Source organism: Vespa velutina, chromosome 7 (genome assembly GCF_912470025.1).
Source record: "Vespa velutina chromosome 7, iVesVel2.1, whole genome shotgun sequence".
NCBI classification, from domain to species: domain Eukaryota; kingdom Metazoa; phylum Arthropoda; class Insecta; order Hymenoptera; family Vespidae; genus Vespa; species Vespa velutina.
In genome coordinates, this window is record NC_062194.1 from 6,746,549 (window position 1) to 6,765,078 (window position 18,530).

Consider the following 18,530-nt stretch of genomic DNA (forward strand, 5'->3'; position numbering starts at 1 on the left):
CGGAAAAGAATATCGTGATGAAAGAATCGCAAACTATTATACGCAAACGAGTACGCCGTTTGAACGTTATCATCGGCCACGATCCTCTTGTATTCACGATCGATATCAAAGTGATAAAGGAAATGTAGTCAGATCAATGGACTATGGTCATTCTTATTATAAGGATTTTATTTCAAGAAAATCTTACGATATCAATGGGAGCCAATATATTTCACGAAAGAACGCCGATCAACCCACGGATTTATTCATTCTCGATAGATCGAAGGAAGTCGTAAGGGAGGATCATCGTATTCCATGTGATCGACGAGATGGCAAGAGAAATTTGCGGAGTTCCTCGACGATGGGCATGGATATCGTCAAACCGAAATTTATAGTAGAAAATTCTTTATCGATCGATAAAGATAAGATTTCCCTTTGCAAAAGTAACAGATATTCGTCCTTGGACGTCGTCAATACTTATCCCGAAAAGAAAAGATCGACTTCTTCTACGGTAAAAAATATTGAGATGTTTGTAAATGAAAATACGTCCAAGGATTATCTTATTCCGCGAGAATCGAGATTGGACTTGAAAGATCGGCATCATAAACGACAATTGGATACAGTGATAGTTAATAGATCTTCTCAAACGTCTAAACAAACAATCGATTTTAAAGATATATCAAATGTCTCGTCTTCTACATCATCAAGAAAAATAAAAGTGATCAATTTACCTAACAACATTGAGAAAGTTAAAATCATACCGGTATTTTTTACAACCGGTATACCAAAACCATTATTTCCATTGATAGAATTGGACGAAGATCCTGTATATTCCATAAATAGAAGTGATAAATCTATGAGATGTGCGTTAACGTTGAAAGAAAAAGATTCTCTTAAGATCTCTAATAATAGAAAATCAGAAATAAGAGATCCTTCGGAAAGCGACGTATCTTGTTCCTATATAACCAGTCCTCTTACGTTAGATCGAGATTATTTTTCAGAGAACGAACGTTGGAATTCTGGTAATAATCCTTCTAGCAAGATAACCGTATCATCGTATAGCCGTCGTAGTTCTTCCACGAAGAAAACTACGTCCGCGAATGCATTGAAATACTCTAATGCTTTAGGAAGCATTTGTTCCGGTGTGGCAAGGGTCACCGTTTCCGGTACGACCATGTCCAACCAACAAAAGAGATTTAAACAAATTCGAGAGATCACTCATGAAAAAGGTATACGCGGAATGAGAAGTTCACCGGAAGATTTTCTCTACGACACGTGATTCTCCAAGGATTAAACTCTTTTGTTCGTGTCTATCTATCTTTCTCTCTCTCTCTCTCTCTCTCTCTCTCTCTCTCTCTTTCTCTCTCTCTATTTTATCGTAACGAGAACGAAGACGAAACGAGATTCATCCTCTTTTACCCCCACGTCCTCGAATAAGAGAATGCCTTTTATTATGCGGAAGCTTGATAGCAAAACCGAAGAGGAAATAAATTAAAGGATTAGAAGGTAAAGCGGAATGACAATTTGAATCTGTATTATTCTCGTTTGGTCTTATTTACTATCGTCGTTTTACCCTAAAGTTTCCTATCCTTTCAGAAATTTCTCATGCCGAAAAAGTAAGTTCTCAAAGATTCGAGATCTATACCAAAGTCGTTTTTCTTCTTCTTCTTCTTCTTCTTCTTCTTCTTCTTCTTCTTCTTCTTCTTCTTCTTCTTCTTCATCTTCTTCTCGAAATAAGATTAAGAGAACTGTAACACCTTCATCGTATTCCCAAATATACGATCGATCTTGCTTTTGATTGTTAAGAAATGTCTTTCAAGAGATAAGAATAGCTTTCTCGTATTTGTAAATATTTTTATCTTATATTTTATCGAATTTTTTTTTTTTTTCTTTTTTCTTCTTTTTTGCCCCTTTTTTACGGATCTAACCATGTAACATTATGAACATAAATTACGAGGAAAAAAAAAAAAAAAAAAGATAATTAAACGAAGAAACGTTGTTCTCTTTTCTTGTGAGGTGGGGTGGGGGTGGGAGACAGGGAATGGGGATATATGTACATATATACTCGTTATAATATAAATATCTATTATATAGATACGACTGTATCAATAATATATTTTAAATAAAACTATTAGAATCTTAACTATATCTTTCAGATATTCAGAGGATCTTTTAAAAGCCAACTATTAAATTGCTATTTTAGTTGAGACCGACAAGTTGCTCTATACATCGAGCATCTCTTTCTCTTTCATACGCCGCAATTAGAAATTTATGATTACAACTATACGATATAGTCAGATTCACTTGACGTCGTTATAACTCTGATAATTAGAATGTAGTCCGTTCTGGATCCTCTCTAACGTTATTCCGGGAGGAATTAAATCCCGAATGGGCTATTAGCCGCGATCTATTAAACGAAAGATTTGTTTTGTTGATGAGTAATTTAACGTCATATTTAATCTAATCTTCCTTTTCGTCTTATCCTTTCTTTTTCTCTCTCTCTCTCTCTCTCTCTCTCTCCCTTTTCCTCCTTGTTCTTCTTCTTCTCCTTCATTTTCTTCTCCTTCTTCTATTCTTTATTTCACTTCCGTATTGAAACAATTTCGTGTGTCTCGTCGTCTCTCGTGGTCGAGGAAGAAAAAAGAAAAAGAAAAAGAAAAAGAAAAAAAAAAGAAAAAGAAAAAGAAAAAAGCAATTATCCGTTTCTTTCGGCACATTTTTGCACGCTAAAAAGATATCTCGTTATCTCTACGGTGTCAGTGACGTTCTTCGTGCTGGCAAACGATAAGTGGTCAATGAGAGTCTTATGGAGGATCAACGTTCGCGCGACTTATTTTCATCTTCGTACCGGAACCGGTTTTCTATCGGTTGAAGTCCGCTTGCCACATCGAGAGAAAGATTTCACGTATGTATGTATGTGCCTCGCGAAAGATGCATACGACTCGTTTTTATCTTCTTCCTCGTACTTTAACTCTGTTTCTCTTTTATTTTTTTTTTCTCTTTTCTTTTTTTTTTCTCTTTTCTTACTTCTTTTTTCTTTTTTTTCCTTTTTCTTTTTTTTTTTTTCGTTCTGTTTTCTTTTTTTGTTCTTTTTTTTTTTTCTTTCATTTCATTTCATTTCATTTCATTTCATTTCATTTCATTTCATTTCATTACATCCGTACTTTTTACGATTTCATACGGTGATTAATCATGAAAAGAAAATGTTCGTGGAAGCTGACCGTTTATTTGGTGTAACCGGTTACAGGATCTCTCGCGATAATTAATCCCACGCTTAATCGTATCTCATGTGTAACGAAGAACATCGAATTTCCATTCGATATGAATAATACTGTAATTGCTACATTACATGTAAAAAAAAAAAAATATATATATATATATATACACACATGTATGTGTGTATTTATACATCGAAATTTTGAATATTACTCGGCTTCATTTGTCTTCTCATATTTTCTACTTTCTGATCCTCGATCGATTTCGTTAGCTATCTGCAAGCTCAATACCTTCACATTATTTTCATTTAATTGCGATATTTTAAACGAATACTAAGCTCGATATCATCTATAACATACGTTCGGACTTATTTAATTAAAAAAGAAAAAAAAAAAAAAGAAAAGAAAAAAAAGAAAGAAAGAGAAAAATAAATAGAAAGAGAGAAAGGGGGGGTATTCGTTTAAAAATTTTTCCTCCGGGGTAATAATGTTTGACTCGTTTTGTAATAGTAACGCGAAATGTAATCAAGGAAAAATAAATAGTATATAAAGAATAATATACATACATATGTATGTATGGCATTCGTTACACGAAAAGTTTTGTGAGAAAAATTGAAAAAAAATTTTAATTAAATCGTCGGTCATTAAAAGTCACAGACCCGTTCTTCCATTCATTCAAGAAAAAAGTAAATATACACGTTTGTTTTTTTCCTCCGTGTCCCTACCCTCCTCCTTTTCTTACTCTCTCTCTCTCTCTCTCTCTCTCTCTCTCTCTCTCTCTCTCTTTTTCATTCTCCATCTCCTCCTCCTCCTCTTCCTCCTCTATTTCCTCCTCGTGATCTTCTTAAAATCGAATACATAATTATTTTTGTGCCGTTCACATCTGTTGTTTTGACAAATGCATTAACGTACCGCCTATTCGATGCAACAAGATTTTGCGAATGGCAGATGCAAAGAAGCTTTTAAACCCTATCACGAGTCGAGAGTAATCATCCATTAGAATTATTTTAATAATAGAATTTCGAGATTCTTCGACTATAAATAAAAAAGATCACGAGGATACGTCGACGATATTTGCTATTTATTTTCTCCTTGTGACGTTTTCCAATAGATATCATTCGATTACAAAACTAATTGCATGGACGTACGCTCGCGCGCGCACAACCATTACCGGTCTAGATAGATGTGAACGAGTAAATCTTCCTTTTTTGCTCTCTCTCTCTCTGTCTCTCTCTCTCTCTCTCTCTCTCTCTCTCTCTCTCTCTCTTTCTCTCTTTCTCTCCCTCCCTCCCTTCATATACGCTTGAATTGTTTACAGATATTTACATTGATAAGATACCCTAGCAATTTCACCATATAGACCATTATTTCAATAGCATATCGTTGCAGAGTAACTCCGATTAATTATTTATACCAATTATCTCTATTTACGACGTATCCCTGTTATCCCTGTCGTATCGATTACGCGAAGCACGAACGTTATTAGCGGTAGCCCCAGCAATTTCGCCGGTGACTGTCCAAAAACGAAACGAGATAGAAATATCGACGTTGGTGTTTTTTTTTCGTTTAAAATCGAAAAAAAACGAAAAAACCAAAAACGAAAAGAGAAAAGAAAAAGAAAATAAAAAATATAGTGACAAACGAAAAAGGAAAAGAAAACGAAATAAAATGATGGGGGGGGGAGGGAGGGAGGGAGGGGAAACAACAATGGGGAAACGTCATTATTTATTTTCCTTTTAGTCATTGCTCTTTCGTTTGCTTCGATGACAATTCCTTTTTATAATCTAAAATCAGAATGTGTGACACGTTGAAAATATTTGTTACAATTTTGAAGGTTTCTTTGACAAACGTTACGCTTTTAGTGGTGTCTCCTCGTGTCATTACGGACATTTGATACCTTTGTGAAATTCCATGGGAATTCACGCGATAAACGCATCGTCGTTGGCCACTTTCCAGACAGTTTGCCTTAGTCATCGTGTATCCATTGTGTCAAACGCATCTACGATGTCAAGTATTGTTATACCCTACCCCCTTTTTCTTTTTCTTTTTTTTTCTCCATTCTTTTCTTTTTTCTTTTTCTTTTTTTCATTTCTTTCGTGTGTTTTGCATGCTTTCTTTCTTTCTTTCATTTAATCATTCATTCTTTCATTCATTCATTCATTCATTCATTCATTCTTCTTTCCTTTCTCGATCAAATACAAGACATGTTGTTCATAGAAAAGTCTCTTTTAATCGTGAGATATTTTCGCAAAGTAACGAAAGAGCTTTCCTTCTCACATTTACTCCACTCTAATCTACAAAGTCAAGTTAATTTTTCATAGTCTCTTTTTGCTTTTTTGTTTTTCAAACTTTCCTGAAAAGATTCTCTCTCTCTCTCTCTCTCTCTCTCTCTCTCTCTCTCTCTCTCTCTCTCTCTCTCTTTTCCTTCTTTCCTTTCGAGTTATCTCTTCAGATTTAAGAATTCATTAAATCGGAAATTATGAATGCAATCGGCCATTTCGCTTACTAGCAAAGTTTATTTATCCTTATACACTTTATTACTTAAGAAAATTTCTATTTTTCTCACATTGTCGATGTTATTTTCCTCATATTTCGATCACGTTTTTATCAAGGTTTTATCGATAATTCCAATAAAACGTAATGAATTTTTTTTTTTTTTTTTTTTTTTTTTTTTTTTTTTTTTTTTATCGTGAGCAAGCGCACGTTTAATATGGGAAAAAATTTGAATAAAATCCAAGGATTTGGATCAAATCCAAAGGAAAATAAGATATTGAACAAACGTGATCTAGAGTTTTTCGTTGAGATAAACTTTTCAAAAGGTTTGTAATAATGAACGTCGTGTAATTCATCGAATCAACGTCTTTTTGCTATTTGTTCATTAAAATTAACTTCTCTACTTCTCTTCGATCTTAATTTCCGGTGTTAATGGATTTTGCTATTTCTTCAAGTCCTTGTTTCTTAACATCTCTTTCTCTCTCTTTCTCTCTCTCTCTCTCTCTCTCTCTCTCTTTTCATTTATCTATCTATCTATCTGTCTATCTATTTATCTATCACTCTGTCTATCTTCGTCTTTTTATTCGTTCGTTTTATCGAATTAACAAAAATACTTATTGCTAAGATATTTTCGTGAAACGACACGTAAATTCAATCGTAAAATAATTTAAAAAGAAGATCACTGATGAAATAAGATACATTGTTAAAATAAAAAGTTTATAATCATTTATTAACGTAAGGTATGTGTAGATCGATAGATCGATCGACTTTTATCAATAAAGTACGTGACTTCGTTCTTGTTAAGAAAGAAAAAAAGAAAAGGAAGGAAAAAAAATATATCATTGAATTTCGATAAAATTCGTCGATTGGACGAGAGTATACCATGTCAACGTGTGTCCCTAGTCGAAACGAGTTTGTTTTAAAAAGATAGAAGGAAACGAAACATTCTCCTGTGTGTTTCAACTCTCGAGAGCGTTTCTCTATCAGAAAAATATGTTCGGCGATATCAAACTCGATCGACCTCCTCCCCGTCGGCTCTTAAAAGAATTTATATACTTCTTCTTGACGTACGAAACCACTCGTTGGGATTTTCACGTGACATTAAAGAGCGATATCTTTCGATATTCGAAATTCAAAAAAGAAGAAATGTGAGAAGAAGTGTAAGAGATCGATCGTAACAAGATTGATATTTAATATCTTAAAAGAATTAAGATATCGATATAGAAATATAGATGATAATAGATAATAATAATTATTCGTTCATTAATTAATATCTTTAAATTTCACTTTTTCTTCATAACAACGTTCATAAATTTCTCCTATAAGATAATAAAGTCCGTAATGTTATTCGTTTGTTATATAATTGCTAAAACAATTTTTTTAATGAGACAAGTTATATATACTTCATTGTCGTAATTTCGAAATTACGTTCGTATTTACTCGAAATAGGAGAGGATACGTCCCGTTAGCACGGTAACGCGTTTTAACTATGTAGAGGAAACCATTAAAATTTTGCGATCGAAAACTCAATGATCCTCGTTAACTCGTGCTTTTAATCGGCTCAAAGGTATAAAATAAAGGAAAAAATTTAGCGTTCCTTTTAATACGTCTATGAATCGGTATTTTTTCAAAGAAGGAAGTAAATCATTCTCTCTTTCTCTCTCTGTTTTTTTTTCTTTCTTCTTTTACAACATTCATAAGTTTTCCAATTTTATCGTTCTAATTCATTTAATTTAACAATAATAATAATAATAATAATAATAATAAAAATAAAATAATAATAAAAATCGATAGATAAAGGTGTTACACAGTTTTTTGTGATAAAATAAAAACGACGGAGACAAAAAAGAGAAAGAAAACGTGACTATTTGAGTTGAAAGAGTTAATAATTCTCAAAGTTATACGAATTCTTATAAAAATTCTTTAAATTCTTAAACGTCACGCGGTCAAAATCTTTCTTGAAAGATTTTTAAATATCGTTCATTATCTCTCTCCATCTCTCTATCTTTCTCTCTCCTTTTTCTCTCTCTCTCTTTCTCTCTCTTTCTCTCGATATATCTCGTATTCCTTGTAAATTGCTCGCATACAATAACAACCGTGTACGCTTACTTCGTCAGTCGACGAGGCGTAATTAATTCGAAGCCTTCTATCAGCTTCGGCATATATGCCTTGATAAAAAATGCTTTGCTCGTTAAAACGAGCTAAGGATGAAATAACTTTACGTATACTTCCCTCGCGATAGTTTAATTTATTTCTCTCTCTCTCTCTCTCTCTCTCTCTCTCTCTCTCTTTATCTCTATCTCTATTTCTAACTCCCTTTCTTTTTACTCTTAATTTTTTTTTATTTCTCTCGTTTTCCTACCTTTAATAAGAAACATAATTAATAAGCATGAAATAATAAACGTTAATTTATATATGTAGGCAAACAGGTTATATAGATATACATAACTCGTAGTCTGTGGTTAACAAGTAAAGGATAGAATAATAAGTGGAAAATAATTGTATGTTCTTTTTTAATAGAGAATAATGGTGTAACTAACGTTACCGCAAGAATAGCAATGAGTCGTTATTATTGGCAACCTATCTTTTTGGCAGCAGAGTTTCTCAATTGAGAATGGCTATTAGAAATTTTAGCGTGTGACGTAAACGCGAAATTTGAGCTTTTCTTTATAATATTTTTGTGCTATCATTAGATACGCGAAGGTAAATGCATCGTATAATACGATTAGTCTAGTTATCGCATTCTCAAGCGATTGGTCTCAGATCTTCTTTGCCAATTCGAAATTGCAATCGAGTTTCTACTAGGAGAAACGTATTTTGCCATCTTTTAAAGATCCAAATTAAAAAGTTTTACGTATGTGTGTATATTTATGTCTATGTATATTTTTTTATCATTTCTCCTTGTTAGACTACTCAAAACTTTTAGTTCTTATCGTATGTGACTTCGGCGATAGATGTGAAACAAAATATGAACAACGAGAGTTTTTACAAGTTTTTTACAAGTGTCGTTTTTATTGATAATTAATAAAAATCATCAACGACCACGAGATCGTAATTTAACAGTATTGGAATTTTAAATTAAAATCATTTTATCTTTAACGCGTGTTTGTTACGAGCCTCGAAATGTTCTCGAAAATATTCATATTTTAATCACAAACGTTTGAAAAATTTTTAATTGTTACTTTTTCTTCTATAAAAATTTAAATCTATATGTTCGAAAGATATTACAATAGATCTAAAATAACAATAATAAAGAAATTAGAATTATTCGGTAAATTATTCGAATTTAAAGAAATCATTTTATAATTTTATCTAATCCAACTATATATTTAAATATGATTACTTGCATTCGATTCAGGTATATTATACATATGTCCAATTATCTGTAATCAAAAAGTAAACATTTTAGAAATATATGTACCCATTCGTCCCGTAAAACTTACGTCGTATAATCCATATATATATATATATATATATATATATATATATGGATTTCGATATATCACGAGTAATATAGGTCCAGGTCTCACCACGTGGAGGTTACTGCAATTGAAGTACTGTGATGACTTTATTCTAAAATACGCGATATTCGAATGACATGCCACTTAGCCAAGAATTCAGGTTGGCTCTCAACGCTAACTGGAGGATCAATCCTTGTTTACCAATAATAGGACCGTCGCAACATCAGAAGCTATTAAGCACGATCGTTCGTATTTACCGAATTTTGAAGAATAGAACGTAGTTTCACGGTATAATACGAAAAAGAGTACCATAATCTTCCATATAAAAATTTAATTCCACGATAACGAATCAAGCTCTCCTTAGATGAGAGATTCATCGGATCCATGCCGATGTAACAAATCCTTGCCGACTATTCTCCTCATCGGCGATCTATCTATTTTTCGATGATCAATCTATCTCGATGATTTATCCTTGAATAGAAAAAGAGTAAGAGAAGGAAAGAGGGAGGTGAAAGGATTTAAAAAAGTAAAAGCAGAGGACGCGCGAGTCCACGTGAAAGAATCGATAGAATTAAAAACAAAGGGATAAACATGAAAATAGAAGAGATAAACGAAGATAAAATTGATCTGGATTTGTCCCTATTGAAAGAAAGAAAAAAAAATCTGACAACGATCTCGATACTGATATCATGAATCCAATCCCTAAGGTCTATGAATAATAATTAATAAAAAATAAATGAAAATAAATTAGAAATTAATAAGAAAAATAAGAATAAATGAGAATATGTGAGAACGAATGACGGATCTACGCCAATACGCGTATATACTCGGTGTTGATATATAAATCATTATAAAATATTGAACAGCTTTGAAGAAGAAATGAATCACTTCTATCGAATTGCATTCATAATTAATTTCTTTTTTCTTCTTCTTATTTTTAGTTTCTTTCTTTTCTCTTTTTTTTTCTTCTTCTTCTTCTTCTTTGTTTCTTTTTAACATCTGTCGCTTAAATTTAATCGCATTATATTTCCGTGTGTATCGTCTCAACGTGTAGATTACATATGTCGTAAGAAAGAGAATTATCTGTGTCAATGTCGTCCATGTAACTTGAGATCCGTGATTACTCGTCAAACAGCATACGAACGTAGTAGCTTGCAACTTTACTTGCCAACTTTCATCGCAACCGTGTGTCAGTTTGAGATAAATTCGTTTTAAACGATGCACTTAAATGAAAACCAAAAGCATTAGTCTTATTCTGATGATTTCTATGAGACGATAGAGAAAGGTATAAAGAGAGAAAGAAAGTGAAAGAGAAAGAGAGAGAGAGAGAGAGAGAGAGAGAGAGAGAGAGAGAGAGATAAAAAGAGATAGAGAATGATTGTTGCAAATGCTATTTCTCTAAAATGTACATTCCCGTTCAATTATAAAACACGATGGCCACCAAGAACAATACCGTAACACGTAATCCGTGTTCTCGCGTATCGAACGATGCGGCGACTCTCGCTAATGGAAGATCTAATTTCTCTTATTCCTTTCTAGCGACGAAACGAAGACGTATTAGTTTCATCCTCTTTCTCTCACCCTCCCTCCCTCCCTCCCTCCTTTTCTCTTTCTCTCTTCCCTTTCTCTGTGTTTTGTATTCTTATCCATCCGCTTTTAACACAACACTGAAAGAGTAATCCCTTTCTCTCTTTCCTAAAGAATATATATTCTCGACCAGAGAATTTTCTTCGTTGCATTATCCATTCTAAGTATCTTCTGTGAGAGTGCATTATTTCGATGATTTGAAATTCACTTGGTATTATCCGAAAAAGCTTAACACCATTTTTCTCTATACTATTCCCAAGATATTTTTCAGAAATCCACGTAACTTGTTTGTTTTATGCGACACGAAACAATGGAATCCCCTTCGGTATCCTTCAAGTTCAGCTGCAATTTCGAAATTGGGATTGGAATATGGATATTCTCTCTCTCTCTCTCTCTCTCTCTCTCTCTCTCTCTCTATCTCTATCTCTGTCTCTATCTCTATCTATCTATCTATCCATCTCTATCTATCTCTTTCTCTCTATCTGTCTGCCTGTATGTCTGTCTGTCTGTATGTCTGTCTGTATATATGTCTGTCTATTTGTCTCTATTTCTATACGAATATTTTGTGGGGAAGGACATGTCCTATAACGAAATACTGGATAACGATATAACTAGAAAATTCAGAGGTTTCCAATCCAAATCATAAAACGTTTCATTGATCTTTCCGAATGAATACGAGGGAATTATTTTCATTGTTATAAATCTACGAATGCTTGAAAAAGAAGAAATTCTATGGGGAATTTCTATCCGTTAATACTAAAACTTTTTCGCAAAAGTTATTTCGAACGTTTTACAAATTCTATACAAATATTTTTATTCTCCGCCATTGCTCGACGAATATTTCATTTTTATAGTTTCTCGTACATTTTTAATATAAACGACGTGCAATATCAATTTCAATTCGTTCATACATTTAATCAATGTGGCCTTTTATTCATCGTTATTGAATTTTCAACGTTCTATATTTCTATATTTGTTCGTACTCGTAAAAAGAAAAATCTAAGAATGAAATATAAAAATTATCAATAGAATCTATGAGGAAAGTTTCGCGATAACGATCGTTAAGAAGATGTCAATGAATTCGTTTATATTTCTTAAGAAAAACTTATATTAAACTTTAGAAAGAACGTAATATTTGAATTATTAATTATTGAATCGCGATTAATTCAGCCGATTAACACTATTCCTTTATCAATAAGATCTTTATCTACTACCTACGACCTTTCGTAATTTAGTTTACGACCCTTTACTTCAACCAACTTTGTAAATGACGTGAACATGATCAAAGCTAGTAGTCAGTCCGCCTTCTCATGTGAAAATTCTCTCGAACTGTATTCAGTCCGAAAGTTTTCGTGTAATTTCGTTGGCATTATCGTTCGTCTTTTATGATAACTTATGAGTTTTCTTACGGAACGTCACAAAGCTTTTCTCTTGATTTCGCAAAGATAATTTCAAGATAACATCGTTTGAATATATTCGATTAATTATATGCTTATACTGTACTGTATGTATAATCAACATATATGTAAAAATATATATACGTGTATGTATATATATATATATGTATATATTATACAGTATATTAATACAGTATATAAGTATGAACAATGGAAAAAGAGATCGAAGAAAGATAAGAAATAAAATAAAGTAAGGAATTCTATGATATTATCAATCTTCATTGTATTTCTATCTTGATTTCGTATATTAACAAGAAATTCAATGAAACGGATAAACGAAGCCGATGATTTAATCGGTGTTACCCGATTAGCAAAGTAGCAACCGGTCGTAATTGACTATGAAACGTCGGTGAACGGTAAGGAACGCGTTTCGTAATCGCATATTTCTGTTTATGCGGCAATCCAATTCTGGTTAGATCGTGGAGAAAGAGATCTGAACGTTATTCACAGAAACGTATCAATAGTAGGAGCATGATATCAAAAAATTTTTACAGTATTTATGATTTCAAAATTGTTTTGGAGTATTTATTTCATATACTTTTTTTTTCTTCTTCCTTTTTCCTTTTCTTTTTTTTTTTTTTTTTATATTTAAGATCATGCGATTGTCATTGTTTGCTGCAAAGTAAAATCCTGAATCGGTTTTCTGGAAAGGAAATTTAATTAGTTTTTAAATAACAATGACAAATGACTGTGACGAAGCGACGACAACGACTAAGATGACTACGACAATGACGACGACAATAATGACAACAATGATAACTCGAAAGAAATAATGAGTTTCATCGTTGCTATCGTAAGAACATTTTCTTTCTGTTTCCATTTACATACATACGATATGTACATCATATTTGTAAGCGTTCAGTAAGCTGTTTTACATAAAAGCGTAGACTTCGATTAATTTCCATAGGCGTCTTTATACAATGAAAAGACCGAACGGAAATCGTTCACTGAAAAACATCGAATGAAATAAAATCGAATCGAATCGAATCGATAGATTCGTCGAAAATATGTAAAAGTAACAACACGGCGCCCTCAAATATTTGAGGAATTTAAGAAAACGTCCAAATGGGAAAGTGAATATAAATGGAGGCTATAACGATTTTTAACTCTTAAAGACACCTTACCTTTCTATTTTATTTTACAAATCGAAAAAAAGAGAGAGAGAAAAATTTAATGCTATCGAAACGTCCGTCGACATTTCCCACGCTTTAAAGCTCCAAGGAGCTTTCTCCTTATACCGCCATTAAGATGTACCTCTCGTTGTATATCGCACGCAAAGGTTATAACGTGTGCACTTTCTATACAGTTTCTACCATTATATTTCAAGCTACATTATCAACAAGGGATACGAGGCATACGAGGAACGATCCATAAAGAAAAAAAAAAAAAAAAAAAAAAAAAAGGAAGAAAAGAAAACAAACAAAGAAAATGTCATTCTAATTCGTCTTATATTAATCAATTAACATATTAAGCAAATGTCATTTCTATTCAAGCAAGCCTCTTTCTTGATCTAAACAGTGAGCCTTTTCAAAAATCGCGAGATACGCGCGCGCCAAATTGGTCGAGTCGACTTCGTTCATCTCCGTTCAAGTTCGGGAATTTTCGCAGTCGCGCTCCTCTTCGGCCAGTCTACGAAACGGTGTGCTACGGTCGTGACTGCTATTTCTCTCGCGCTTACACCTTTTCTCTTCATCATTTCCCTCTTTCTCTTTCTCTCTCTCTCTCTCTCTCTCTCTCTCTCTCTCTCTATCTCTATCTCTATCTATGTACCTATCTATCTATCTAACTCCTATCTCTATCTCTCTCTTTCTTTCTTTCATCGTTCAAGGAAAGAAAAAGGAAGAAAAGAATAAAGAAAAGTGTGTGATAAAATAGAAGAAAGAAAAAGAAAGAAGAAGAAAGAAGATATAATAAGTGTCGTAATAATAATCGTGTAAATAACTCTATTATATCCTCCCTACGTTCATTCATATATTTTCTATCTTTCTCTGTCTGTCTGTCTGTCTGTCTGTCTATCTCTTCTAGTCGCGCAATGGTGGTGTGCGCGGGTGCGTCGCATTCGGTGTGCTTCGCGCTCGTTGAACCGAGCACGTCGTCCGTCGGTCGGCCCAACCTTCCCCCCCATCTCACTCTTTACCCCCACCATTCCACTGTCTCACCCTTCCCCCACCACACCCCCGCGCGTGCCGTTCGCGCCGTGCTCTCGTTGGTCAGTCGCGCGTCGTCCCGGGCAGCGCGCGGGTCTTTCATTTTAGCGGCGAGTAGTAGCTCGCGTCGCGTTACTCTTGCCGGACGACGACGACGTTTTATGGTGTCTCCTTGGTCTTCTAGTTTTCATCACCATTGTTCTTTTCCCACCCTCAATACCATCCGCTGCTCCCCCTCCCCCTGATCACCTCAATTCTCCCCCAGAATCGTGTCCCACCGCCCATTCTCTTTTATCATCTACTTCATTTAGTTCCTTCCTCTTTGTCGTCATTATCATTCTTAGCTCGTTAAAACGATATGCTAGAACGAATAAGCTGACTAAAAGTTGGAAGTTACTATTTTATCATTTTGTCCCTTCAACCCCTATTTCCTATTTTTCCCCTTCCCCTTTCTCCCTTTTCCTCCTCCTCCTCCTCCTCCTCCTCCTCTTCCTCCTCCTTCTCTTTCTCCTCCTTCATCTTCTTTATCCTTCTTCCCTATCCCGTTCTTTCCTCTTCTTCTATTTCTTTTTTTTTTTGTTCCTTCAAAATCCTCGAACCTAAAAAGGTTCACAACCTCTTAGAAAGGTCTCTCTCTCTCTCTCTCTCTCTCTCTCTCTCTGTCTCTTTCTATCTTTCTCTCTGTCTCTGTCTCTTTCTCTGTCCATATCTTCACAGTAGAAAGTAGAAAAGTGAGCTTTGTAAGCTTCTCCGAAAGACGACGATGATCAAGGGAAGGTCTTGAACAACGAGGAGAGAAATGTGCTTCGTGTGAGAACGTGCCGAAAAGATGTGCTTGCATGAAGCACGACGACGACGACGACGACGACGACGTGAAGGAAAGCCGAATACTACTACGACGACGACGACAACGACGACGACGACGACGACGACGATAACGACGACGACGACGATAACGACGACACGAGGAGAAATTCGACGACAAGATTCAGCGAGATCCCGAGCGTGGCCGAAGTTACGCGACGGTACGCGGAAAGCTTCCTGAAAGAGGAAAAGCTTCTTCCCCTTTCTATTTTCTTTTTCTTTTTCCTTTTCCTTTTTCTTTCCTTTCCTTTCCTTTCGTTTCTTTTCTTTTCCTGTCCTCACTCGATTCGATATCCTCGCGATACGCCAGGAGCTTTCGAAGTTGAAGACTTCTGTACGAGAAATGGCGCCGGGTTATACGTTATACATGGAAAAGCTAAAGTAAAAGAGGAAGATGGAAAAATAGTCTATACTATTTTTTTTCTTTTGGTAATTGAACAAGTGTTACAATTAGTGCGTATATAGATAACGAGCGCCGCGAAGTTTTCTTTTTCTCTCTTTTTCTCTCTCTTTCTTTCTCTTTTTTCAATTCATTTATCTTTCTCATTTTCCCTCTATCTCTCAATATCTCACACACACTTTTTTTCTCTTATTCTCTCTTTCTCTTTCTCTCTCTCTCTCTCTTTTTCCATCTTATTTTCGTTCTCCATGCACGTTCAGGTAATTGATGCATCAATCGGCGATCGCTCATCATCGGTGTTCCACCGTAATCGTTTTCATCGGATACCCAAAATTATTTCACGAGGAGTTCTCCTTTCAAAGTAAAGTACAGAGCGATTCTTCATTCTCTTTTCCTTCTTTTATTTCTCTTTCATTTTATTTATTCTTTTTTTTTTTCTCTTTTACTTTTTTTCTTCGAAGGAACAAAACAAGAATAGGAATCCATCATCCCCTTTTAGCTTTCGAAACAGAAAGTCCGACATTGCACATCTTTTCCTCATATCTCCCGATATTTCGACAGGAGTATATCTCTTAGGTATCCTTTCTCTTCTTTTTCTTCTTTTTTTTGTTTTTGTTTTAAGAGCGACGGATATGTTCGCCCCTTTTTTACGTTCTTTTTTCTATGTTTTTGTTTTCTTTTTTTTTTCTTTTTTTTTTTTTTTTTTTTTTTTTTTTTTTCTTTTTTTTTTTCTAACAAAAATAATATCAGCGTCACAAGCGGAACACACTTTGCAAGCGTCGGCACGAAGGTTGGGATCGTTAGAACATACGTATTTCCCGTTGTTAGATAATGCGCGAAAGTGCAAAGACGCGTTGAAATAGCGCAAACATTCTATTATTTCTTTTTCCTCTCTGCTTATGTTTTTTTTTTTTCTTTTTTGCTTTTGCATTTCTACAATCTCTCTTTTTCTCTTTCACTCTCTCTCTTTCTCCCTCTCCCTCTCTCTCTTTCTTTTTTCATACCATCTCTTTTTTTCTTCCCATCGTCATTCATAACTCGAATATGTAAAGTTGCGTATGTATATATATATATATATATATATATATATATATATATATATATATAATTCTACGTCGTTTTCTATGTACCATGCATTAAGTAACATCTTGCATATATTGATAAGGAACGTTTTAGGAAAGTTCGACAAGTTTCTAACGGTACCTTCGCGAGTTCCTATGAAAAATGCTAGGATATTTGAACTTAAAGTGGCATAATGCCGTTCTCATGTAGACCCTAAGGGAATCGTTGAATATCGACGCGAAAGGCTTAACCATAAATTTTCTCAGTTGAAGGACGTGTTAAAAGGAAAAGTGAAAAATTTAATCTAGATTCATTTATTATCTCATTAAAGCTCGTCAGTTTATATATATATATATATATATATATATATATATATATATATATATATTTCACTTTTTCTTTTCAATCCTCCCTCCGATTTCCCAGCCCACTTTTCTCCCCCTATTTTTTTCTTTTTTCTTTCTTTTCTTTTTTCTTATATCTGACTTTATCGTCATGAAAGACAAACAATCAATCGTGAGATACATTTCACGGGATCGGAATACGATCGGTCGTGCGTTTACCTATTAAAAAAAAAAATAGATAAAAAGAAAATAAAAAAAAAATTAAAAAAAAAAATAAAAAAAAAAAAAAAAATAAAAAAAAAAAAAAATAAAAAAGAAAAGAATCAGAACGATGACTCGTGTCTTAGTACGTCGTAAATCATTACAAACGATGGACCGTAAATCATCGGTTGACGTTAAATTCGACTAAGATTGAATCTTTTGGGAATTCAATCGAATGTATGTATGTACGTATGTATGTACGTACGTCGGATCTTACATCGTCGGTATGTAAAAGTTTATCGCGTTCTTTCCGTTTCATTTCGTTGTCGATGCACGATTAAGGGGGAGGGGAAGGATCAATTTAATCGAGTCAAAGACCGAATCATCAGGGATAGTCTGATATAAGGAAGATAAACGCAAAAGGGTTAACGATCTTCCGAGTTCGTAAGAAGTAGTTATTACACGCACGAGATAGATAGTCAAAAACCATTTAAATGCTATGTGCGGCTTGGAGGTCGTACGTGCATGGAAATTCTTGATCGAGTAGAGTACTAGCGGGATAGAGACAAGGACGAATAAATAGAAAGAGAGAGAGTGAGAGAGAGGAAAAGAGAGAGTGAGAGAGAGAGAGAGAGAGAGAGAAAGAGAGAGTAAGAGAGAGAAAGTGATTAAAAAAAGATAGAGAATGAATAAATAATGTATAAGTTTAATATTTTGTGTCTATTAATGTACATAAAAAGTTCATTCGAGATAAAACGAACTACGATAGTTGTCTTGGCGTGATTCTCGACATGATTTCACGCCATTTGTGATGAGAATCACAAATTAATTATATTAGTGGAAAGAAAGAGTAAGAGAGAGAGAGAGAGAGGGAGAGAGAGAGAGAGAGAGAGAGAGAGAGATGTCTAAAGCAGATGCGGTTTCTGGCAATGGCAACGAATTTCAACTTACTTATTACTATAAATCTAAGTCTCTACATCCTTTATGTTCTCTTTCATACCTCTTTCTCTTCCTTCTTATTCATCGTGGGAATAGAAAATTGATTCGTCTCGAAAATCAATGACATTGTTCTTGTGAAGAGTTTTCATCGAATTACTTTAATCGGAAGCAGCGACGTGAATTGAATCACGATTTGAAATTAATCTCGATCCACCTTCGTTCATACGGAAATATGCGAAGTGAAATTTCTTTTCTTTCCTTTTTTTTCTTCTTTTTTTTTTTCTTTTCTTTCTTTTTTTCAACAGGCTATCGTATTTGACGATAAAAGTTTTGTACTAGTAAAATTTTGCCATAAAAAGATTTTCCCTTTAAAAGAAATTT

At 34.1% G+C, this 18,530-nt stretch overlaps 1 protein-coding gene across 4 annotated transcripts in view; it reads left to right on the forward strand.

The window, feature by feature from the left end:
• LOC124950291 (cAMP-specific 3',5'-cyclic phosphodiesterase) overlaps positions 1 to 18,530 on the forward strand; it is a 333,991-nt gene that overhangs the window by 128,913 nt on the left and 186,548 nt on the right. Inside the window, exon 1 of one of the 4 annotated variants that reach the window (XM_047496758.1) lies at positions 15,226 to 15,364. The exons of 2 other annotated variants lie outside the window; for them this stretch is intronic. The gene's annotated coding sequence lies outside the window, so the exon portion shown is untranslated. Of the gene's footprint in view, positions 1 to 15,225; positions 15,365 to 15,404; positions 15,633 to 18,530 lie in introns of those variants that run through there. One more of the 4 variants, XM_047496757.1, reaches the window with a different exon arrangement.